Below are 25672 nucleotides of genomic sequence, written 5' to 3' on the forward strand. Positions count from 1 at the left end.
CATCACCAACTCAACGGACATGAGTTTGAGTGAACTCCGGGAGTTGGTGATGGACAGGGAGGTCTGGCGTGCTGCGGTACATGGGGTCGCAAAGAGTCAGACATGACTGAGCAACTGAACTGAGTAATACTTATCCTCCAAATTCCTTTCTAATTTTTGACTTGGATATGTTGCTTAGTTTCTTGGATCCCACTGTGACTCCAGAAGATACACAGTAATTAGGATGTGAAAGATATAACATCTTTTAACCTTCAAATCAGCTTAACCTTGGCTCTGCCCTTGATAAAACAGGGCTGAATTACATGACGTCAGCACACCATAAACTTCTCCCATGGAACCACTGCTAGCTTCTGTGCACCTAGAAAAAGGTCCTCCCTCTGGGTAGAGGCAGCCCCCAAATCAGTGTGCATTCCAGTCTCTGTTCTCACCATCACCAGACACCAATGCACAGCACACAGCTTCTGTTGTTTTAAGCCACTTGGTTTGCAATACTCTTTACAACAGCCCTAGAACATGAATTCATGTGCCATCAACTATCGTCTCGCACCTATGTCCAGTTCACTGAGAATTTAAAAAATGGCCAGGGACTTCCCTGGTGGTCCAGTGGTTGAGAATTTGCCTTCCAGCACAGGGGATGCGGCTTTGATCCCTGGATGGAAACTAAGACCCCACATGCTGCAGGGCAACCAAGCCCACATGCCTCACCCTCGCTCCAGAGCCCATGCTCCACAACTAGAGAAAGCCCGCAAGCTGCAACAAGACCCAGCGCAGCCAAAAAAAAAAAAAGCCCTGGTTCAAAGATGAGTCAATGGGGTACGCTGAAGTTAGCTACAGTGGACTGCTGCTACCCTGCAAATCCGCTCAGAGGTGCCCCTGGGTGGCCGCGATCGCAATGGGCAAAGCAGTGGGCACTGTCCCTAGTGATCCCTCCATATTGAGAGAGAACTGGCTCAAGGTAAGTATGTATATGGACTCTTGGGCAGTGGTGAACCGTTTTGGCAAGTCTGTTATGGGCATCAGAAAGGTAGGTCTGGAAGGGGACAAGGAGGTCTAGGGAAGAGACATATGGATGAACCTACGGAAGTGGACACAAAGCGTGAGAATCCACGGCACGATGGTGTCTATCAGAGAGCTTCTGCCACAAGCAAGGCATTAAACAAGCAGGCAGATGGTACGGCTCATCCAGCTGATGTTAGCCAGCCTCTATCCTTGCCATCCCAGTGCTTGCAAAAGTGCTCGTGAACAAAACAGCCAGGCGGCACAGATGGAGACTGTTATGGAATTTGCTCTGGCTGTTTCCTCTTCCTGGAGCAGTCTTTTGCAGATTTCTATGTCCTTGGCGTACGCACTCCCCTCCTTCAAGTCCTGGACAAATATTTTCTTCTCAGTTAGACACACCTGCAGAGGTGGAGTGATGTGTGAGGCTAGTGATGTTTAAGTCTCCTGGCACATCACTCGCACAATCCCCTGCATGGGCTGGAAACTGCTGGTAGTCTTTGAGTGTGGAAAAAAGGACGTGGGTTTACAATTAGGTAGTATTTCTATGTCAACATTTCTGGTAATTGGCTTCATCAAGAGATAGGGACCTATAACTCTGATGTGACCATAATTTCTTGTAACCTTTTCTCATTCCATAAATATTCGCTTTGGGGACTAAGTTTTAATTCCCAATTTTGCATTTGTTTCTTAAGGTGGATCCCCGGCTCCAACTTTACAAGCTTTGGGGTACCACAAAACCTGGCTGTCCCCACCTCTTCCAACCACTGTTATACTACTTTTTTTTAAAAATGGCATCTGCTTTTTTAAAAAATATTTTGTTTATTTATTTATTTCGCTGTGCCAGGTCTTAGCTGAGGGACACAGGATCTTTCTTCGTTGCCTGTGGGATCTAGTTCCCCAACCAGGGATTGAACCTGGGCCACTTGCATTGGGGACTTGGAGTCTCTTAGTCACTGGGCCACCAGAGAAGTCCCTGTTTCACTTCACAGCCCTTCATGGTCTCATTTACGCTGCTTTAATTTTTCTTTTCTTCTCCCCACTGCCCTCATCACCTTTGACCATTCTACTTGATTCACTGCTTGTTGTTTATTGTCTGATCCCCTCCACTTAGATGTAGGCTCCAAGGAATCAGGGGTCTTAGGGTCATTCCTGGACTCCACGTGCCTAATGACTAGCTGCCTGACACGTGGCAGGTACTCAACAAATACTCGCGGAGGAAAAGAGAGAAGGGAAGGAGGGAGCGAGGAGGGAGAAGGGCAGAAAGGAAGGAGGGAAGGGAGGCGGCAGAGGCACCAGGTGGAAGCAAGGGTCACAGCATCGGTAACGGCAGCAAGATCGGAGGCAGGATCGAGGCAGCAAGGGACGACAGGAGCGCCCTGACCACAGGAGAAGAGAGCACGCGCTCATCAACCACAGGGGTCATCAGGGACCGCGGGCGGCCACGCTCAGGCGGCAGGCGGTGGGGACGTCCACCCTGACGACGGCGCAGTCTCCGCGGGCGGCAGGAGGGCCTCACCTTGAGGGCTTGCGGCCTCCTCTCCCGACCACCAGGAGGACACTGAGGCTTGTCTACACGCCCAACATCTGCAGGAGGAGAAACCAAGGAACACCTGAGCCTCTGCCTGGAGAAGTGGAGTTAAACCAGAGGAGAAAGCACGCATTGGCAAGCCCTTCCTCTTCTCCCTGAAGAGTCTGAAAGACTGAAGGTCTAAAACAAGATTCTATCAACCAGAGGAATAAGCCATGCATTCCTGGCACATCGGAGTCGTAGTACACAGCCTTTTAGAGACTGGGAAAAACTAGTAACAGAAGTACACAGAGTAACGGGCGGTGTTTCGACATGCTCTATTCTAAAAGGTCTGAGCGTACCCACAGAAAAGAGGTGTGCGTCAATATTTTGGTCAGTTCTAGAAAACAGGTCTTTCTTAGTATTTTTCCTTGCATTTGTGCTTACTTGTGACTAATGACAGCGTCTACCCAACTAAGAGACACGAGGTGGTTTTTTACTGTGCTTGTGTTATTTTGGCAAAAGCTTGCTTTCGGTGAGTTATCATTGATAGCATCTATGTCATGCAACATTATGGCTTTAGCTTCTACTTTTAAAAATTAATTAGATTTTAAAAATATGTGTAAAACAAATTAATGGAACAAGTAAGTACCTCTAATACACCTTTTATTTAGTTACATTTATATTCCAGTCACAAGATGAGAGATTCATACTATGCACACACAGAGACACACACACACACACAGAGTCTTAGGCGTTACGTGGAAAATCATCCTCTTGGCAAAAGAATGCATTTACCTGGAATTTAAAGCTAGAAATAAAGAGTATTTGCTTTTCTGGAATAAATAAAAACCCACCTTGCCTTATGCATTTCCTTCTGGACATGGCAGGAAGCCTCTTCTCGGACAAAGCTAATTGCTCAACAGAAAATGCCAGCGAAGCTCATTGTGATGGGATTCTATCCATCTGTAATTTCCATTCCCAGAACCAAATACTTTCATCTGTTCCTGTGTCTTCCAAAAGATTAGGACCCTTGGTGGTAAAGGGAAACAGCTACAGATTGTCATCTCATTTTTGAGAGCCATTCAGAGAGAAAGAGACATACTACAAGCCAGGGACCAGAACAGATTGAATTCATAAAAAAGGCACAAGCCAAACTGTTCACTCTGGTTCATGAAAAATTATCACTGTTGTTAAAGCCATATGTTCTAGGTAAGAGGACAGGTTTTGTATTCACTGTGACATTTGTTCTGAGGAATGTTAATGTACTTAATGCTAGCATGTGCTTAGCAGCAATTTGCAAATTTGAAAAGTAACACAGAGTTCAAAAAATGAGGAAGGAGGATAAGAAACTTCATGTGAGATATTTCTCAATTATCATTGTGTCTGAATGTTAGAGCAGAAGTGGAGACCCTTGACATCTGTCATCATTTCATTGCTTTAGGTATGCAGATTCAACCTTTAAAAGTTGGTTCATTCCTAAAAAAAAAAAAAAAAGTCATTTAAAAAAAAAAAACCTTTAAATTTTTTAAGCCACTGTAAGGTGAAATTAGTAGAGGCAAAAGAACATAAATTACATGATTTCACTCATCTGAGTCATCTAGCATAGTCAAATACATGGAGACAGGAAGCAGGACAGTTACCGGGGGTTAAAGGGAGGAAAGACTGAGGGGTTATTGTGTAACGGGCACAACACTTGTTTTGCAAGATGAACAGTGTTCTGGAGGTGTGTGCAGTGATGGTTTCATCACTGCACTGAGGTGTGCTCAGTGCCACTGAACTGCACGCTTACAGATGGTGTGAATGGCGAATTTCACGTTACGCACGCTACGTTGCTGTTCAGCCACAAAGTGGTTTAGTCCAGCTCTTTCGAAACCTCATATACTGTAGCCTGCTGTCAGCGCATGTCTCTGTGGAGCCTACTGCAGGCTCCTCTGTCCCCAGGACTGTCCAGGCAAGCACAGTGGAGTGGGTCCCCATTTCCTTCTCCAGAGGATCTTCCCGACCCAAGGATCGAACTCGTGTCTCCTGCTTTGACAGGCAGGTTCTTTACCACTGAGCCACTTGGGAGGCCCATGCATACGATACTGCAATTTAAAAAATAGATTTATAAAAAAGTATGTCGTAAGAATTCTGCTTTCCAAATGGCAACGTGAAGAGCTCTACAGACCCATTTCTTAGTGAACCAAGCCTAACTGGTGAAAATTATAAAAGTGTAAAGTCTCTAAAACTTGTACTAAAGGCAAGTGAAGAAAATTTAAGAAAATTACCCAAATTCAGCAAGAACAGCAAGAGTCTATGGCATGTGAACCACAGATCTCTTCCTTTGGCCTCATTTACAGCTCAGCATGAGGAAATCTAACCCCAGATGAGTGCAGCAAAAACACAGGGAAAGAGATGAACAGAGCTGTGGAAGCATGCAGAACAGCACCGAGTCCCAGGGCACACACGATGCGAGCCCCAGAGGAAGAACGGAGACAGCAGAGAGCAGGAAAGAGTCAAAGAAACAGTGGCTGGAGAGTCTCCAAATTTAATGAGAAATGTAAATCTGCTCACTCAGAAATCTCCATAAACTCCACGCAGGATCAAGGCAGAGAGGGCCACTCCCAGGTACAGTTTAGTAAAAGTGCTGAAAAAGACAGATTCTCTTCAGAGCAGCAACTAAAAATCAGCTTATCACAAGGAAATCTCAAAAAGATTAACAGCTATTTCTCATCAGAAACAATGGAAGCCAAATGCAGTGGGAAGATACATCCAAAGTTCTCAAAACCCCTCCTAACAACAACAACAAAAACACCCAAACCCCGTATCAAACGACAATCCTATACACAGCAAAACCAGCCTTCAAACAGGAAAGCAGAGCAGCCTCATTCCCAGATAAACAGAAACTGAGTGACTTCACAGCAAGTAGATCCGCCTTTCGAGAAAGAACTTCTTCAGACTGAAAGCAACTGACCCAGGCAGTAATTCTAATCTACATGAAAAGACTAAAAGCACCAGCAACGTTAATTGTATAATTATGAAAGATACTGTAAAAGCATTTTTCTTCTTTCTTCTCTTTTTTAAAAACTAACTTCAAAAACAATTGTATGAAACAAATGTACTTAACGTATTGTTGGGCCAAAAACATATAGAAATACAGTATATTTCCCAATAATAGAACAAAGGAGGTGTCTGAGCAAGGCTACATCAGAGTAAGAAAATGAGGTGTGTGCATGCTAAGTCGCTTCAGTCCTGTCCAACTCTTTGTGACCCCATGGACTGTAGCCCACCAGGCTCCTCGGCCCATGGGATTCTCCAGGCAAGAATACTAGAGTGGGTTGCCATGCCCTCCTCCAGGGGATCTTCCCCACCCAGGGATCGAACCTGAGTCTTTTATGTCCCCTGCATTGGCAGGCAAGTTCTTTACCACTAGCACCACCAGGAAAGTGAAAGTCACTCAGTCGTGTCCAACTCTACACAACCCCATGGACTGTGTAGCACGTCAGGTTCCTTTGTCCATGGGACTCTCCAGGCCAGAATACTGGGTGGGCTACCATCTCCTTCTCCAGGGGATCTTCCTGACCCAAGGATTGAAGCCACATCTCCCACATTGCAGGCAGACTCCTTACCACTTGGGAAAGCCCAAGGAAATGACACCAGACGGCAACTCAAATCCACAAAAACAAGTTGACAAAACCAGGAATGGTAAGACGGAAAATGCTATAATCACAAACTTGGTCTTCTTTCTTCAATCAGCTTCTTTAAAATTTATAGTTATATACATTAATAATTATAACCATGTATTGTTGGGGTTGTGATATTCATAAACATAATAATAATTGTACAAAAAGGAGGAAATATGGTATTTCATGATGATATGCCTTGAAAGGTGTGTGCGTGTGTCCATAACACCTCAGACCTTTCACAGTTTTAGTCAGCCTCCTATAAACCCCTTCCATACACAGATCTAAGGTGTAGTACAAGGACTTTCTCAAAAGACTGTGTGAGACAGGGACTGCCTTTTCCAGCCCTCCTAGTGTGGTGTGCCCAAGGTCTTGCTGAAGAAATGAGATGAGAGCACTGGGTACCGTTTTCTTGTCCCTTACCTAAGAGACAAGACAGGCTCTAACCTTGGACGTGGCATGCCATCATTTCCGTCCACTAAGATGGAAGTCTACCCTGACCTTGGAAGTCATCTCCTGAAGATGGTAGAGCCACCGTCAGCCAGAGTGCCCTAAGGACATACATGTAGAGAAGAGTCACCTGCCAACACAGAACACGTGCCCTATGACCTGAATGAAAATTAAATTGCTATCTTGCGTGAGTCACCACGTTTTCCTGGGTGTGTGCTTTGCTATAGCAGGTACAAAAAAAGTGAAAGTATTAGTTACGCAGTTGTGTCCAACTCATTGGCACTCTATGGACTGTAGCCCACCAGGTTCCTCTGTCCAAGGAATTCTCCAGGCAAGAATACTAGAGTGGGTAACTATTCCCTTCTCCAGTGGATCTTACTGATCCAGGGATCGAACCCAGGTCTCCTGCATTGGCAGGCAAGCCTTAGATAGTCAGAATCCAACATAAAGCAATATGCAACACGTATGTTTATGGCTGAGTCCCTTTGCTGTTCACCCAAAACTATCACATCAATAATCTGCTAACACACAGTCAAGAGATTCACTCAGCCGTGTTTGACTCTCTGTGACACCAGACTGTAGCCTGCCAAGCTCCACTGTCCATGGATTCTCCAGGCAAGAATACCAGAGTGGGTTGCCATTCCCTTCTCGAGGGGATCTTCCTGACCCAGGGGTCGAACCTGGGTCTCCCACATTGCAGGCAGATTCTTTATCCTCTGAGCCACCCCGATAGAAAATCAGATTTAAAAAAAAAAGAAAGAAAATCAAATTTTTTTCAAAAGCCAAATGCAATCATATTTCTTGATATTAATATTCCGTGAAAAGGGTGACATTAGAGAGGGATTAGTTCCTGCTAGATTCATGTTTTTACATAAACGAATGCCTGACTCTGTAATTTCACAGCAGAGCTTTAGGGCTGCAAATCAAAAACACAGCAAAGATCCATCTTTCCCCCTCTTCCTGTGTGCCCTAAACAAACAGGAAATTTGAATCAGGAATTCATTATCACAGACAGTAGAATTCCATCAAATATCTGTAACACCAAATACGTCAAAATTATGAAGGTAAACTAAATTCTCAATTTACCAGTTTCAAGCAATAATCTACAAATACAGTTCAAGTTCTGAAAACATATTCAACACCTGAGAGCAAAAGGCATTTTCTAATGCTCATGTGTGAAGGAGGCACGTTTTGCTTTTTAGACAAAATTTTAGACTGAAATTCATAAATAATGGGGACTGTCAGTGAAAGCTAGAGAGTCATCTTTCCTTTCATCTAAACAAAAAGCCCTGGGAATGAGCCTCAGAAGAAAAACCCTCAAAGATGTGTGGAGAAGCCCGAGAAAATATATCTGTGCATCTCTATAAATATAGTTAAATCTACCTACAGCTATTGCATAGGCTGTACTATATCACACTGGAGACTTTTTAAGAGGTGATTTTTCACATGCATATAAGTTTAAAACAAGACATTTTCTGTATTCAATAAGTTACTAGCCTCTGAGACCCATAAGAGAAATTCTGAATTGACGATTTTCCTCCAGAAGAGGTATGAAAGAAGAACCCTGGCAAGCATTAATTTAATAAGTTCCTCTTCTGTGTAACATTCAATAAATCCAGTTATTTTGTCTAACCAAGATCTATAAGCACAATAAAGGTAAGTGATATTGTATCCACTGGACACATGTTACATATATCCTGGCTAAAAGCAAAACTCAATCTAGTTTCCACAATAAATGAAGAATAATTGGAAAAGTCATGCGTCTTAGAGCTTTGTTGGTTTTCTTTTTTAAGACCTGTTTTTGGGCCGAGCTGGGCCTTCCCCGAGGCACGCAGGCTTTTCCCTAGTTGCAGCAAGCGGGGACTACCCCCTCTGGTGGCAGTGCTTGGCTGTCTGATCGCAGCGGCTTCTCCAGTTGTGGAGCAAGGCTCTAGACTGCATGTGCTTCAGCAGCTGCCACGTGGCTCAGTAGTTCTGGCTCCTGGGCGCACAGACTCGATAGCTGTAGTACACGGGTTTCGCTGCTCTGTGGCATACGGGATCTTCCCGGACCAGGGATCAAACCTGTGTTTGCTGCACTGGCAGGTAGGTTCTTAACCACTGAGCCACCACGGAGGCCCTAAGATTTTTTTTTTTTTGGACCCAGACCATTTTTAAAGTCTTTATTTAATTTGCTACAATATTGCTTTTGTTTTTTACGTTTGGTTTCTTAGCCAAGAGGCATGTGGGATCTTAGCTTCCTGACCAGGGATTGAACCTATATCCCCTGCACTGGAAGGCTAAGTCTCAACCACCAGACCGCCAGGGAAGTCCCCACTTTGTTGGTTTTTATTTTAGGGTTTAAAGGAAATTACGTATAGGAAATAATTTTTATAACATCTATCAACACTAACATTGTTCTTTTAAAATCTAGACTTGGTCTTAAATGTAATATGTGAAGTGCATGAACTGTAAAGATAGTCTTTAGTTGGTCACACCAGAAACCCACTGTTAAGTTAAAAATTAAGCCCAAGAAGAGAAAATTGAAAACAAATAAACACATAGCATTTATAGGCCAAAGTATGAGTGGCTTTGTTCTTGTTGTTGTTTAGTCAGTAAGTCGTGTCAGACTCTTCTGCAATTCCATGGACTGTAGCCCACCAGTCCGTGGAATGTCCTTGGAATTCTCCAGGCAAGAATATTGGAGTGGGGTGCCATTTCCTTCTCCAGGGGATCTTCCCGACCCAGGGACTGAACTCTCATTCCTGCATTAGCAGTTGGATTCTTTACCACTGAGCCATGAGAGGCTACAGCTGAATAAATTTGTAGCTGGGGCTGCTTTGCTAATCATCAAAATCCTCCCCATGATGTTCAGACAGGGTCCTCTTAGCCCAGAGGTCTCTATATAACAAGATATCAGAGTCATTCTACAATCTTATAATGTTTGAAAAGATTTGACAAGAATGATGCAACCCTCACTCTGAAGTGAGAACTCCATACCCTTCCTATTAATGTGAGCATCAGTATATACAACTAAGAAGGCTTAGTGAAGTCCTGTTATTCAACCGCTAGTTCCCCCACACGGAAAACTCTAGAATGGGTTTTCTTTTTTTTTTTAATATAAATTTATTTAATTGGAGGCTAATTACTTTACAATATTGTATTGGTTCTGCCATACATCAACATGAATCCACCACGGTATACACATGTTCCCCATCCTGAACGCCCCTCCCTCCTCCCTCCCCATACCATCTCTCTGGGTCGTCTCAGTGCACCAGCCCCAGGCATCTAGTATCATGCATCGAACCTGGGCTGGTGACTCATTTCATATATGATATTATACATGTTTCAATGCCATAGAATGGGTTTTCTATTTGACCCGACATCTATAAAAACATTACCACTAATACACTTAATAGCAAAAGACTGAAGACTTGCCCCCTTTTTAGGAACCAGGCAAAGATGTCCTCTTTCACCAGGTCTATTCAACATTCTCCTGGATGTCTTGCGTGTGCTTAGTTGTTCAGCTGTATCTGATTCTTTCTGACCCCACGGGCTGTAGCCCACCAGGTTCCCCTGTCTGTGGGATTTTCCAGGCTTTCTTCTCCAAGTGTGACCAACATTTTAGCTGATAAGAAAGTGCACTCTAAGTTGGTATTGTCTGTCGTTCTTGCAAACCAAAAACTCCTATCAGCGGGTTTTCCCAATGGCCCTAGACATTTTGGTCAGACTTCAGCACTGCTGTAAGAAGAACTATAATACACAAGTAGTTTGAACTTGGAACTCCAAGCCCAATATTCAAATCACCTTTTCACGAAAACCTGGGAAATCATGTTTATCTCATCGTAGCCTTTGAGAGGAAAATAACCTATGACTCTGTACAGATAAACAATCTTATTTTCTGCACTTCATTTTACTTCAACTGCAGGGAAACTGGTATCTTCGTACAGGCAATTACAGACACTCGCTGGCCCTGGCCCGCCTTCAGGAGGCCCAGGTGTCTTCCTCTTCCCAGCGGTGTTTTTCAGGCCTCATAATGTTGAGCGAGATGACACCAGGGACACTCACAACTGCTGAGCAAACAGGCAAAACCAAAACACCCAACGGAGCTGCTGAAATGCAGCTGCTACCAGAAATACTCCATAACCAAGCAGAACGCTTTTGATAACCAGGAACAAAAAGTGAAGAATTATTACACATTGTCTGAAAATTATCAGATTCATTAAAAAAGGCAGATTCACAAGGAATCATCAGTGTTTGTTCATCAGCACAGTATTAAAGTAACTGTTATATCACAGGATTTAAAAACTCTAAGTAACTTAGGGATCATTGAACTCAAATGACTTCAGGGAAGCTACAGGTCTGAGAGGCTGTGGGTATTTTTCAAGGTCAGATATTGTTTATGGCAGGATTATAATGTATGTATGGATGTGAGAGTTGGACTATCTATAAAGAAAGCTGAGTGATGCAGAATTGATGCTTTTGAACTGTGGTGTTGGAGAAGACTCTTGAGAGTCCCTTTCACTGCAAGGAGATCCAACCCGTCCATCCTAAAGGAAATCAGTTCTGAATATTCATTGGAAGGACTGAGGCTGAAGCTGAAACTCCAATCCTTTGGCCACCTGATGCAAAGAACTGACTCCATGGGAAAGACCCTGATGCTGGGAAAGATTGAAGGCGGGAAGAGAAGGGGACAGCAGAGGATGAAATCATTGGATGGCATCACTGACTCGATGGACATGAATTTGAGTAAGCTCCAGGAGCTGGCAATGGACAGGGAGGCCTGGTGTGCTGCAGTTCATGGGGTCGCAAAGAGTCAGACATAACTGAGCAGCTGAACTGAACTGAGGATTAGAATGAGCAGCCAGGTCTCCCAAATCTCCCTGAATGGCTGCTACTCTGTGACTGGGGACTGGTGAGCTGAATTCAGAGCTCACGGCATTTCTTACATGGCTGCAAACCCCAGGTCTCAAGTGGAGAACGGCCACCCTGGGTTAGTGGTATCTGCTCTGCTGTTGTTGATTTGACACTGAGCACTTATCTCACTGAAATAGTGTCTCCTGGGAAACCACGCTCACTGGGTATCTCTCACCGGCTACCTGATGGTCCAGAGACCTGTCTGGAGACTACACACAAGCCACCAATGCCGCTGTGGAAAGTACAACCTATTTCAAACTCTCTAGTGTACAGAGCCATTTACTGTCAGGAAACCCTTTCGCTGAATGCCCAACAAATAAATAAACTTTAAACAGAGGCTTAAGGTGCAAAACAATGGAGACGGTGGAGAAAAACAGCATGGTAGTTCCTGAAAAAATTAAACAGAATTACCATGTGATCCAGCTATTCCACATCTGAGTTTACACATGAAAGGACAAAAGCAGAGGCTCAGATACTTATACACCCTGGTTCAGCAGCATTATTCCCAATAGAAAAAGGATGGAAAGAATCCAAGTGTCCATCAGCAGATGACTGGATAAACAACATGTGGTCTATACATACAATGGAATATTGCTGAGGCTGCTGCTAAGTCGCTTCAGTCGTGTCCAACTCTGTGTGACCCCATAGACAGAAGCCCACCAGACTCCCCCGTCCCTGAGATTCTCCAGGCAAGAACACTGGAGTGGGTTGCCATTTCCTTCTCCAATGCATGCAAGTGAAAAGTGAAAGTGAAGTCGCTCAGTCGTGTCCGACTCTTAGCGACCCCATGGACTGCAGCCTACCAGGCTCCTCCATCCATGGGAGGAGTACTCTTTCCAGGCAAGAGTACCAGAGTGGGGTGCCATTGCCTTCTCCGGCAATGGAATATTAATCACTTGTAAAACAAAAAAGGAAGAACTTCCCTGCTGTTGAGTGGCTAAGACTAAACTCTCCCAATGTAGGGGACTTGGGTTCAATCCTTGGTCAGGGAACTAAATCCCACATGCCACAACTAAGACTTTGCATGCCCTAACTAATGATCCTGTCTGCTGCAACTAAGACCCAGAGCAGCCAAATAAATAAATACATAAAAATAAATATATTTTTAAGGGAATGCAATTCTGACACACGATACAAGATGGAAGAACCCAGAGGGCATTGTGCTAGGGAAAAAAGCCAGACACAGAAGGGCACGTGTTGTATGAGTCCACTTTTATGAGATAAGTAGGTCGGTCAAATTTATAGAAATAGAACGTAAAGTAGTGATCATCAGGGGCTGGGGGGTTATGAGGTGATGAGAGGAATGTGGAGTTGGCATTTAATGGGTACAGAGTTTCAGCTGAAAACAATGAAAATTGCTTGAGAGGGATGGTAGCAACAACTGCAAAACAATGAGAATGTACTTGATACCGCTGAACTGTACTCTTACAAATGGTAAACTTTATGTTATGTGTATTTTACCACGGTAAATAAAGGGGGGGAGATTCCTACTTCAAAAATGGAGTCGGTGCAGAGGAAGATGCTAGTGAAACAATACATTATTAGCAAGAGCCCACTTCTAAAGCAACAGGGTCTTTCACTAAACCCTTAATTGTGTTTGCTCCTTCTCAAAAGATCAGAAAGAACTGATGCTGAAATTTAAAGCACCCCTTCCACCAAAGTGGTTGAATATTGCAAGGAAAGCACTGTCAGCTCCATCTCTGTACCTGAACAAATCTTCTTCTCATGTTTGTTGTCAGACTTTGATGTATGCCCCCGGCTTGCAAGCTACCCTGCTTGGCCGCGTAAACTCCCCATCTTGCCCCTGACCTCGGGGGTGACCCGGCGCGTTAGTGACTCCTGGCTGAGGTAAATAATATGGCAGCGTAGTAATCGCAACTGTCAGATCTCCCCCTTTTATCTGCCTCCATTCACTATGAAGTGTCTCTCCCCCACTCCCTCCTACCAGGTATCAAAAACCCAGATAAAGGGGAAAGGAGTTATCTGAAGCATTGTGTGCCCCTGCAAGAAATCCAATTATTTATGGTCACTGGAGACATTTTCTTCTAAGTGTGTTAGTGAGTGACCTAAATGCATGGCTTTCCTCCTACCATTAATGGAGTCTTCCTTTATCTTGCATTTTAAAACCCTGAAGAGTCCTTTCCCTTCCTCAAGACAAAGACAGAAGTTCACGGAAATGCTCTGTGTTCCGTCACAATGCAGGGGAGGCACGGGCGCTGGAGCCCTGTTTTGTTTGCTTGACTGGCTGGTCTGGTTTTCCTTTTGGGTCACACCACGCGGCATGTGGAACTTCCCCGACCAGGGATCGAACCTGTGCCCCCTCGCAGTGGAAGCCTAGAGTCTTAACCACTGGGCCACCAGGGAAGTCCGGAGCTGTTCTTTGGTTTTTATTCATCACCGTTTTTTAAAGAAAAATGGATCCTAACACTGTTGCTTCAGTCATGTCTGACCCTTTGTGAACACTTCCTGGGGCAAAGATTCAGAGACCCTCCTGTTAAGTCACTTCAGTCGTGTCTGACTCTGGATCATGGTTCTCCAAGCTCCTCTGTCCACGAGATTCTCCAGGCAAGAACTGACTTTTTTTTTCTAATTATCCTCCTCCTTGAAATTTTAATAGGACATTTATGAAGTGAAAAAGTGAAAGTGTTAAGTCACTCAGCTGTGTCTGACTCTTTGTGGCTCCACAGACTGTAGCCCGCCAGGCTCCTCTGTGCATGGGATTTTTCCAGGCAAGAATACTGGAGTGGGTTGCCACTTCCTCCTCCAGGGGGAGTCTTCCCAACCCAGGGATTGAACCTGGGTCTCCTGCATTGCAGGTGGATTCTTTACCGTCTGAGTCACCAAGGAAGCCCCGGGACATATATGCAGGTGATCTCTTTCTGTTCCATGAGCATATTCATACTTTATCATAAACACAAAGTTTCCACCCCTTCCCAAGAACCAACTTCTGGTCCCTAGGGGGCAAGGCGGCCCCCGAAGAAGATGAGTGCCCTCACTCTTTTGGAGAACCAGTTGGACTAGCTGTGATTTGAAGACAGAGCCGTGATGGGTCGTCTTCTTGTGGCCAGTCTGGCAGACTGGCAAAGGAAGCCAGCTATGGAGAGAAACTTACCAGGGTCTGCATGCAAGCTCTACCCTTCCCTAGTGAGACCAGCTGGCTGAAATTTAGGAAAGTCCCATCTCTTCTCAAGGCTCAGTCTTCTCCTCTGTGAAATGGGAATCCTCTCTACCTTCAGGGCTGCGGTGAGATTTACGCAACGTATATTACGGCAGTGAGCGCACATCAGGCTACATGCTCAGCAAATTTTCAGTTCTCCTCTCTCCATCTTTCCTTCAGTTTCTGTCAAAAACAGAATATTCTGCTTTATGAGAGCTATCCTGTGTTTGTTAGGAGGATTTTATTCCCTTTTCTGGAGATATACTAGATTAGAAACTAATTTGCAAATGAACTTACATGTGTTGCTGCTACAGCTGGTGTGGAAATGTTAACAACCAAGAGCTAGTAAACCTGATCATACATTATGGGAAAATAAAAAGTTATACACATGCTCAAACTTTACAGCTCACTGAAATTCCTTGGCACTTGAGAACTGAGGATATTCATCACTCTCTTCTCCCTTCTCTCCTTCCTCGATCAAGTTTCCCTCTTCTTTCCTTAAAACTCCACGGAGAGGCCAGCAACAAACCAGAAAGCATTCTCTCAGGGCAGCTAAGCCCATGCACCACAACTACAGAGCCTGTGCTCCAGGGCCTGCGACTCACAATTACTGGGCCCACGTGCTGCAGCGACCGGCAGGTCCACGCGCCCCAGAGCCGGTGCACCGCAACAAGAGAAGCCTCCGCAGTGGGAAGCCCATGAACCACAACTAGAGAAAGCTCGTGCAGCAAGTAAGACCCAGTTACAGCCAAAAATAAACAATACAATAAAAATTTAAAAGGCAAGGAAGGTTCTGTTTTACCAAAAAAAAAAAAAAGAAAGAAAGCACTCCTTCTTTCTTTCCAAGAGTAAGCTCCATCAGGTACACACTCAAAAGGATTTTCTGACAAGCAAGCCTCTCATGAAACTTTCAGAGACAACAACTGGTTTACTCTGCTCTGCTCCACCCACCCCTTACTATACACCCAAAAGTCAGAAGTAATTCTAAAATTTGACCCATTAGGAGTGACGGTACATGAAGAAGGATGCTTTGGAAGTTCTGTGATGGGAGCTTTATGGTAATCTGATTTAGGAAGAAAATGAGGCATCTGAAATTACATCAGATGATGTCTTTCAAAAGATAGTAATCTGCCAGCAAGTACAAAATGTGCTTTCATGCTTCAAACTAAGAAACTCACAGTTTTTAAAATAAGTAAATAGATAAATGACATTAGATACCAAATGCGAATTTGAGTTTCTGGCATCAGAGCCAATGCGTTCTCCACAACAGTGGCTGTGGGTGACAGATAAATTCTTGAGTTGGATTGTCTTCAGTCTTCAGAGTTTGGGCGGTCCTTGGGCACCCCTGGGAACAATGACTACTGAGTCAGCGTCCCAAGGAGAAACTACTATATTTCCTAGGGAGGGATCTCACTTTTAAGCGCCCTTACATGTCACTGGGTACAAGAACTTATGGATTTGTGGGTTTGTTTTAAAAATAGGATCAAAAGTCTACTTTTTTGGCCACTCTGTCTTGCAGAATCTTAGTTTCCTGGCCAGAGATGGAACCTGAGTCCTTAGCAGTGAAAGCTTAGAGTCCTGGCCACTGGGACACCAGGGAATTTCCTTAACAGCCTACTCATGTTTGTGGGTAATGATAAACTTGGGTTGATGATAAACTTGGGTAACAAATAAATTCTGAAATCTCAGTGATGTAGGACTTCCTAAAGGTTCATTTTCCAGCTTCTACAAGGTCCACAGTGGGCCTGGTGACTCTCCAGAGTGGCCTCCTGCGTATCACTGAGCCAGGTCACTTCACACTATTGGCTTCTCCTCCACCTCCTGAGAGTCCCTTGGACTGTAAGGAGATCCATCCAGTCCATCCTTAAGGAGATCAGTCCTGTATATTCATTGGAAGGACTGGTGTTGAAGCTGAAACTCCAATCCTTTGGCCACCTGATGCGAAGAGCTGACTCATTTGAAAAGACCCTGATGCTGGGAAAGATTGAGGGCAGAAGAAGGGGACGACAGAGGATGAGATGGTTAGATGGCATCACCGACTCAATGGACATGGGTTTGGGTAAACTCCAGGAGTTGGTGATAAACAGAGAGGCCTGGCGTGCTGCGGTCCATGGGGTCGCAAAGAGTCGGACACAACTGAGTGACTGAACTGAACTAAACTCCACATTTGGCTTCCAGCATCGCTATTACACCCCTCATCCAGAGGGGGCGCTCGTCCCCCTCGCGTCTACCTAGAAGTGGGGCTGAGTTTGCAGGGGAGTACAACTGTCCCTTGCACAGCTGGACCTGATCAAGCCTGCCTTTCAGCATCGTCAGGTGATGGTTTCCTACTCACCGTGCCTCCTCGTGCTTTTGTGTGTGCGCGCTGGGTGTAGGGGTGGGGAACTACCTACCTATTTCCCTTCTGAATACGGAGGCATAGGGGGATCTGCACCTGCCTGCTGTTGAGCAGCGAAAGTTCAGCACACTTGACTCAGCCAGTAGGGCTTAGCTCCTATGTACTCCACCTGGGCAAGTCACAATTTGAGGAATCAATTTTAAGCTTAAGAGGTCAATCAGCATTGCTTGATATAATAAATAACTCATCAGCTGACAGATTCAGCATCGTATTTACCAATGTCTATTTCCTTCCTCAATGTAATTCTGGAATCAAATGAGTTTAGTCTCCCAAGACTGCGTTGCTTCTGGTAAAAGCCAATACCTAAACCCAAGAGTTTATCTGGAATGTCCAGATATCTGGGGCTGCCGACAGTGAAAAATGGGACCGTCCCCATCAGTGCAGATGGCTGGGAAACTTGTGGTACCATGGACCGTGTTCAGGGATGAGATCAGTCACCATTAAGCCAAGTTCTTTTCTTTTATGAACTTTTAATGCTTTTTGGCATACTTGTAAGGGGCAATAAAAATGAAAAAGTGTTCATCAGTATTAGTGTGTATCTCTGTGGTCCTCCTGGTGCCTGGTCGTATCATTAATTATGGATGGCTCCCACAGGGCAGTGCGACTCAAGGGAGCAGAAGTTGAATGCAAAGTCTTTTATTCTTGTTTTCACTCCAACCTGTCATTAGTTCCCCGAGCACATCCCCCCCAATCCTTGCCCACTCACAGCATCTTGCTGGCAAGTCAATACGCTATACCTTGAAGGCACTCTGTGGTTTCCCTCCATTTCCTGGCAGGTGAGCATTCCTCTTTTAAGAAGCGGCTGGGTCTGAAATAGCCACTCTTTTCTCTGAGTGCCATCAGCACAACTGTATTTTGCATGTGACATACTTGTTTAGCCTTTCCTCCTTGGGACCGTGTAACATTTTGGCTGCCTGGACACACTGCTATTTCTGATTCCCCCCTAGTTCCATGCCCAGAAGAACTAGAGACAGGCGTTCGGATGGACACCTAAGAGGAAAGACTCCTCCTCCATGGGAGACCAACAGTGCTCAGTTCTGGAGACGTGACTTGTTTTCTCACCTCCTGCAGCTCTGTCACCTCCCGCAGGCAAGAAGTCACAGCAGATCCCCCTGCAGGGCTGTCTCTCTCCCGAAAACAGCAGAGTCTGAGCAGCCAAGTGCAGCCACAATGGGACTAGGGGGTCCAATGAATGCCTTTCCCAGCCACCAGCTCCCAAAATAAAAGGAAATGCTTGGGATTTCCCTGGTGGTCCAGCGGTTAAGACTTCACCTTCCAATGCAGGGGAGAAGAGTTCAATTCCCTGGTGCCTTGCAGCCAAAAAACCCAAAACATAAACAGAAGCAATACTGCAACAAATTCAATAGGGACTTTTAAAAAAAAAAGGAAAACTCTGGGAAGAAATGTGAGCCAGAGCCGAGGGAAGCAAAGGGGAAAAAGACTCCAGAGTGAGCGACAGCAGTGAGATCAGTGCAAAGATGTTAGGATGATGAAGAAGAGAGGGGTGGAGGGCAGGACCAGCGCTGTGTCCTTCATCCCAGGGTTCACAGAAAGAGGGGCCCTGCTATGCACTTGGCCTGCGGGGTCCCCACATCACAGCCTTGTCATGGTAGGACAGGTCCTGGAGGAGGTGGAGAGCTCAGAGCAGGCTGCTTCCATTAACACCTCCTGGGGAAATCCGTCCTTCTATTTCTAACTCCCTTCCAACTGCAGGAGACTTCTCTGGGCTGGCCTTTCTGCCTTCTAATCAGACAGACGGAGCTATTGCATGTGAGGACACAGACTTCACAGCCAGGTAAAGGAGCTAGATGCCTCCTCCTCTGTGAAGCCTCCCCTGGTTTCCCCTCTCCCAGCACTCACCTCCATGCATCCCACTTCTGCTCGTCCGCCTCTCCCAGCAGTTTGAGGACAGGAACTGTATCCTGCTCACTGTCCTATCTTCAGCACCTCCCACCCTCCTGGCCCCTAGCCTGGGACACGGTAGGAGATCAGTGAATGTTTGATACAACAATTAACACAATTAACAAATGAATGAACACAACAAGCTAGTGCTCAGAAGAACACAATGCTGAACACGGTATTCTTCAACAGCAAAGAGAGACTGGAAGCCCTCGCACATGAGTTTTTTCCCTGTTGAGTGGTAAGTGTATTCAGCGCTGCTGGACACCGGGGAGGAAAGGAGTAGGAACGCACACAGTCCCTTTTCCTTTCCCTGACATCTCTGACCACACAGGGTCACTTAATCCTGTGAATCCTTTCATTCATTTATTCTTTAAGTTAACATGGGTATTCACTAACCACGGCTGAGCTTTTTGAATCAAGTGTCCATCTCAAGATGTTTGTATCCGTGGAGTGCACCCCTGGGCAGCTGCTGGAACAGCTGGAATGCGTGTCAGGGGCCAAGCTGGGGGCAGGAAATCAAGCCAGTGATGCCAGGACTGCTGACGGTCAGGTTGCGGAGGACTCGAGTGCGGGGATACTTGGCAGATAGATCAACTTCCATCTAGATCATATTTTAGAAAGAGTTAAGTGTGGTCTTATAGACCACAGTATACTATGACCAAGGGCTTCCCCAGTGGGTCAGCAGTAAAGAATCCACGTGAAATGCAGCAGATTCAGGTTCGGTCCTTGGGTCTGGAAGACCCCCTGGAGAAGGGAATGGCAACCCACTCCAGTATTCTTCCCTGGGAAATCCCATGGACAGAAGAGTCTGGTGGGCTACAGTCTATGGGGTCTACAACCCTGTGGGGTTGCAAGAGTCAGACATGACTGAGCAACTAGACCACAACCACACGCTGTGACCGAGGCCAGACACTCTGGGATAACCATCACAGAAACGGAAATGAACACATAATCATTTTAATTTTTAAGGGAACATAGCACTTTTTTGTTTTTTCCTTCTAAGCAACTCTTTGCCTGTGGATAAACTTGAGGATTTTCCTTTCTGGAAATGGAACTCTACTAAACTTTCCCTCACCATTCAATCCCTTTTTAAGTAATTGATTCACATTGATCATCTTTCAGAAAGGAAGAATAAGAGAACGGTATGGTGCCTGACAGAATTCTTAGTTAGAAACACAGTGGAGGAACCAAATCAGTAGGACCAGATTAAATCTATAAAAATTCCAAGCTGAGTGACTGAGTCTCCCAAAGACCTATTTGGACACGGCATATTCCAAGTGGCTCAGACCCTCCCCACCCACACGGCCACATTCCCTGGTCCTTATTCTGCGGTTCTTCACTACCATTCTTCCACCAGAGGCCACATCTGGCTATGATGGCCTGAATATGGCCCACAGACAATTTCTTTGGCTCCCTTTGCAGTTTGGAAAATTTGTGTTCGGTGCTAACATTTAAAATTAGAGGCTTCATTTTTTTTCTAAAATATGAAAAAAGAAATCTAAATTCCCATCTTCTCTTTAAAAATCAAAAGATGTGGCAACACTGGGCATGGATTCCTGTGTGGCTGCATTGAGCTCAAACAGGAGCAACTGATTCTTTCATAACAATGGTAATAATAATAGAAGTTTTAGCTAATTGTGTAATAACAGCATTGTTACTCACCATACACTCTCTCTGAAGTGCTTTGCAGTGTATCCAGCCCTTTAACCCTCACATCAACCCTGTGAAGTAGGTGCTGTCATTATTTTCAATTTCTAAATGAATAAGGCGAAGAGAGATCAAGTAATTCATTCAAAGTCACACAGTTTAAATGGCAGAGCCAAGATTTGGCTGAACCAAGCAGGCTGGCTCCAGAGTCCACACAGTTAAGCACTGGTAATATATGGTCTCCCCAGAAATGCTAGGGAGGAACAGACTGATAGACATGTGCACGCCTGGATGCGAAAGCGCTGAAATGAATGCGTGACAGTCAAAGGTGGAAGGGGTCCCCTGTCAGACTGCCTCCATTCGAATTTGGGCTCTGCCACTGGGAGAGCTTGGACCACTTGAACATTTTCAAGTCAATCTTGTCTGTAAAATGGGGAAATAGTACCCTCCCACGGATTGTTTAAACAATACAAAATTAAGAGAGGAACTCAATGTAAAGTCCTTACCATAGGTGAGTGCTGAAATATGGTAAAGATTAGGTTAATGTTCACTATTATTATTTTGGGAGGGCTTCCCACATGGCTGAGTGGTAAAGACTATGCCTACCAATGCAGGAGACAAAGGAGACGTGGGTTCGATTCCCGGGTTAGGAAGATCCCCTGGAGGAGGAAATGGCGACTTGTTCCTCTGTTCTTGCCTGGAAAATCCCACAGACAGAGGAGCCTGGAGAGCTACAGGCCACAGGGTTGCAAAGAGTCAGACACAACTCAGCGAGCACACACCGACCCATCCACCACCATTATTATTTTATGTAGGTGAATCTTAGCTCTGAAAATTCTGTACGTGTTGGACTGAAAAAAGTTTTTAATGCTTTCTTTAGTTTCTAACAATTTGTAGTTTAAACTGTTTAATGTTTATAGAGAAAAATGATACGGTTCTATGTCTAGGAAACACAGTTGAAGTGCTAGTTAGCTGAAGAGCATCATGATGTAAAATAAAATTGGCCTTTACTTTTTTCTTACACATTTATTAAGCCTCTACTACATCAGATTCATTGTTGCAAATCTAACATTTTAGCCTAGCTCAGAGCAGAACTTCAACAAACACTTATAAAATAAGTCAAAGTGAGAAGCTGAGAAAACTGGTCTTCTGAAAGGGAAGAAGCCAGAAAAAAAATTCTGAGAATCAGTTCACAAAGAATAAGCAAACAAACCAAAAAAGCGCAACGGCAGAGAATTTTTTCTTGTTAGGATCAGAATGCATTGAACACTAACGAAAACAGAACACAGACCCCTTCTGACGTATTTTATACTGTTTAAAGATAAACATTTGTGCGCTGCAAGCCGCAAATGGATTTAAACTCCAACGAGGACTTTATAAGCCATCTGCCGGTCTCCTAATGAGGCTGGTAACTAGCATTGTTTACAGTTAGGCAACAGGGGTCATGGATATTTGTTGTAATGAAAGCTGCAATGCATCACTGCAGAATCTAAAAGAGCCTTCTTCACAAGGGCTAATTACAAATATAATAAAACAACATGAAAAAAAAAAAAAAAAACAGAAAACCTCTTGAAGTCCACAGAGAAACCTAACTTGGCACAATGAATACAAACCGTAGTACCCGCTCTGTTTTCATTTCATGAATTCTGATTACAGAAGCCAAATCGTATTTAACTACTAACAATACTAGGCCACCAATGGGTCTTTCGCTTCAGATCACTTAATCACAAGATGCTTCATGGACCATCTGGATCTCTAAGATGTTTGCTGACGCTCTAGCAGACAGTAGGCAAATGATTAGCAAGACCCACAGGGTTTTTGGTGTTTGTTTTTTTTTTAATAAGGTGCTACTTTAAAGCTGTGCCTCCCCGGTGTCCAAACTGAACTTGCTGAGTTAGTTCATTTAAGACGGCTGCGGGGGTTGAGGTCGGGGAGGGGAGTCTGGGAGAATTTGATTGCTTAGGATCACAGAAACAAAGGTACTGATTGGCTGACTGAATTTTTCACTTTTCAACTGGCTCTTTTAGCACCCCAGAGATGTAGTCCGAATCATAACTCTTCTGGTCCCTATATTATGGCAGTATTCACATAAGCCCCTGGGCGAGGGGGGTGGGGCGGGAAACTTGGTGTATTGCACTAGTGGATGAGATCCGCATGAGTTCATTTCCCCAGCATCCCAGACCAGGGAGACAGAGTCACAGCATGAAGGGGTTCTTACAACGTGGTTCATACTGGTAGCATGCTCAGCACCTGAGATGGTGAAGGTGAGGTTAGGCTTTTATCTTATTTAAATAGCCTGTTAATAGTCATGATGAGACTAACAAGGAGAAAAATATCCTGAATCTGGAGAATGATTTCATAGTCAAGTACAGAAAAATCAAAACTCAAATTAAAGCCCACTAAGTAGGGACTTCTCTGGTGGTCTGGTGGTCAAGAATCCACCTTCCAAAGCAGGGGGCAAGGTTGCATCCCTAGTCGGGGAACTAAGATCCCACATATGGAGGGGGCAACTGACCCCTCGAGCCCCAACTGCTGAGCCCACATCACAACTACTGAAGCCCGTGTGCTCCAGAGCCTGTGCTCCTCAAGAGAAAGCCCAAGCCACAACTAACACCTGATGTAGCCAAATAAAAAAATATATTTTTTAAACCCACTAAGTAATACACACATCCCTGGGGAAAAAATAGCCAGTAAAACTTTGACAGTAGGAGAAACATTAGGTGGATCTTACGGCTCAGACGGTAAAGCGTCTGCCTGCACTGCAGGAGATCTGGGTTCAATCCCTGGGTCAGGAAGATCCCCTGGAGAAGGAAATGGCAACCCACTCCAGTATTCTCGCCTAGAGAACTCCATGGACAGAGGAGCCTGGTAGGCTACAGTCCATGGGGTCGCTAAGAGCAGGACACAACTGAACGACTTCACTTTCTTTCTACACTATTAAATATTGAAACATATTAAACATAGATAAAGTCATCTGGTGGAACTGGGGCTTCCCTGGTGGCTCAGATAATAAAGAATTCGCCTGCAGGGCAGAATTCCATCCCTGGGTCAGGAAGATCCCCTGGAGAAGAGAATGGCCACCCACTCCAGTATTCTGGCCCAGAGAATCCCATGGGCAGAGGAACCTGGTGGGCTGCAGTACATGGGGTCACAAAGAGTCAGACATGACTTGAGTGACTAACAAAGTCATCTGGTGCAGATGAAAGAAAAGAATGAGGAACCAGTGAGTGGAACGGAAAACAAAGACCCACAGGCAGATGCAATATGACTGGAGCCCCAGAAAACTGTACCTAAGTATATAAAAAAGTGTGAGCAAAAAATGCGGCATTTGAAATAAATGAAGACAATGAAGATTAGTCAATAAGTAACACTAAGTAATAGGCTAACTTTCTGAGGGATGGGAAAGATACTCACATCTTTTAATATGCCAAAATAAAGTCCAGAGATCCCACTACTGGGCAGATATCCTCAGAAAACCATAATTCAAAAAGACATGTGTATCCCAAAGTTCACTGAAGCACTGTTTACAATAGCCAGGACATGGAAGCAACCTAAATGTCCGTTGACAGATGGATGGATAAGGAAGAGGTGGTACCTATCCACAATGGAATATTATTCAGCCATAAAAATGAATGGAATATGGTTATTTGCAGTGACAGAGATGGGCATACAGTCTGTCATATAAAGTGAAGCAAGTCAGAAAAACAAATATCATATATTAACAAATATATATGGAGTCCAGAAAAATGGTACAAATGAACCTATCTGCAGGGTAGGAATCGAGATGCAGATGTGGAGACTGAACATGTGGACCCAAGAGGAAAGGGGAAGGTGGGATGAATTGGGAGATTAGGACTGACATTGACACTACCATGCGTAAAATAAAGAGCGAGCGGGAAGCCGCCGGATAACACAGGGAGCTCAGCGCAATGCTCCGTGATGACCTAAAGGGGTGGGACGGCGGGGGCAGAGGGAGGCTTAAGAGGGAGGAAATATCTGCATACATATACAGCTGGCCCATTCCATGGCACAGCAGAAACTAACACAGTACTGTAAAGCAATTATACTCCGATCAATCAAAATCAAATAAAGTCTAGAGGAGAATTAAATATAAAAAAATGAAACTATTTTTGAAAAACTTTTTAAAAATGTAGGCAGATATTTTTTCTGAGCCCCAAGGTGGGAAAGGCAGAAGCTGTCCAGCAGCAGAGCTCACAAACCCTCTGCCCCCCTCAGTCTATCAAGGAGCCTGCCAGCAACAGAGCAAAAGCTGCAAACCGATTCTGTTCATATACATGCTGTATATTTTAAATATAAGATAAATGATGATTTTCACAGAAATGCCACGAAAGACTAAAAATATTATGAATTTAGAGGTTGCACAGAAGCTCCACTGGGTTGATCATTTTGGAGGGCGCACCATCCTGTGAATCAATTTACTACCTTCTGATTTCTGTGCTCTCAGATCATTCGCACGGTAGTGCTGGCTTAATTAAACATGCTAATAAAAATAAAATTAAAAACATTTCTTTTTACTCACACGCTGAATTTTAGCTCCACTTCTCAAAGGTGCATTAATCGCTCACAGGGGTTGACTGTGAACCAAAAAACAAACTAAAAAAAAAAAAAAAAATAACATACATACCACTCAGAACAACATCATACACATATATAATAGACGAGTGTGTGCCTACAGGCTAAGTCATTTCAGTCATGTCTGACCTTTGCGACCCTATGGGTCATAACCACCCAGGCTCCTCTGTCCATGGGATTCTCTAGGCAAGAGTAATGGAGTGGGTTGCCATGCCCTCCTCCAGGGCATCTTCCCCACCCAGGGATCAAACCTGCATGTGTTTCATCTAACTTGCATTGGCAGGCGGGTTCTTTAACACTAGTGCTATCTGAGAAGCTCATAATAAATGAGACCCCAGTACAAATAGAGAATGAATCCGTGCATGCCAGGACGAGCGAGCCTCCAGTGGTCGTGATTTCATACAAGAATTCTAAAAGAAAAGTGTGAATAAGATGTCAGATGATGAATATCTAAAATT

The 25672-nt window shown here is 44.6% G+C and overlaps 1 long non-coding RNA gene across 2 annotated transcripts in view; it reads right to left on the reverse strand.

Moving 5' to 3' along the window:
- LOC105605137 (uncharacterized) overlaps positions 1 to 25420 on the reverse strand; it is a 46172-nt gene extending 20752 nt beyond the window's left edge. The window contains exons 1-3 of one of the 2 annotated variants that reach the window (XR_003587137.3): positions 25162 to 25420; positions 3364 to 3538; positions 2516 to 2583 (exon numbers count right to left, since the gene is read on the reverse strand). This is a non-coding gene — a long non-coding RNA (uncharacterized LOC105605137). Of the gene's footprint in view, positions 1 to 2515; positions 2584 to 3363; positions 15494 to 25161 lie in introns of those variants that run through there. The other variant, XR_009598608.1, reaches the window with a different exon arrangement.
- Positions 25421 to 25672: the final 252 nt, after the last annotated feature.

This window comes from Ovis aries, chromosome 26 (assembly GCF_016772045.2).
Source record: "Ovis aries strain OAR_USU_Benz2616 breed Rambouillet chromosome 26, ARS-UI_Ramb_v3.0, whole genome shotgun sequence".
Taxonomy (NCBI): Eukaryota; Metazoa; Chordata; class Mammalia; order Artiodactyla; family Bovidae; genus Ovis; species Ovis aries.